Here is a 1,061-nt window from a genome sequence, read left to right on the forward strand (position 1 = left end):
GGGAGGTAATAGGTCCTCATGAAAGTTTAGTATCGCAACAGCAAATCCGACCAAAGTTGGGATATTTTTCAGACCCTTATCCTTATATCATATTTGTTGAATTCACATAAAATAAATTTATTATACTTAAAGTACAATAAATACATCAAAATCATTCTATATTACTAAATTATGTATCATGTTTATTGAATTCATATAAAATATAAATTTATTATATATATAAAACACAATATATATATATATATATATATATATGATTTGTTGTAATATACTTTTTTAAATGATTCATTGTAAAAATATATTGATTCATTATACATAATGTTCATTGTTTCTTATTAATCAAATATTATTCATTGTATCTTTACTAAAAATATTCAATGCATGATGGTGACAAAATAAACTATATAAGCAACATAGAAAATTTCTTGGAACCATATCAAAAAGTGGTTTTTCATTTAAAAGGTGTCACAAAATTAACAATGACAGATCAATTATGTAAATTATGTGAGTACAAAAAAAATCGTTCCCACATGCACTCAAAAAGATTTGTAGGCGTGACAATACCAAAACTTTTAGATGCAATAAAAGATGTTAGGAATGAACTTCAATTAGATTTAAATTTCAACAAAAAATAATTTTAAAGGATTATTAGTTAATAATATTAATGGAACCATATATTTATATAAGGATCTTTTAAAGATATATTATCATATTATTTTATTGAAATGGATAATTTTTTTCATTCACCTAAGTTGAAATCAAAGAAAAATATTATCTTAAAGTGATTATTAATTCATCAAATATTAATCTAATGAGATTTTATTATATATTAATACCACCTAATGAGATTTTATTATATTATTAATACCCACCCAGAGCTCAAATAATTAATTAAAACTCAAGAGCTACATTAATTGGTATATATTTAATTAATTTGTAGGGAATTTAGGGGGATGCTGTTGTCCTCATCATAACTAATTCCTGTAGTACGTGTATATGGAGGATTGATTATTCCTTTCTTTTTTTGGTTGGGTTTACTTTTTAATTAATGAAGATATATG

Source organism: Solanum tuberosum, unplaced genomic scaffold (genome assembly GCF_000226075.1).
Source record: "Solanum tuberosum cultivar DM 1-3 516 R44 unplaced genomic scaffold, SolTub_3.0 scf00528, whole genome shotgun sequence".
Lineage (NCBI taxonomy): Eukaryota > Viridiplantae > Streptophyta > Magnoliopsida > Solanales > Solanaceae > Solanum > Solanum tuberosum.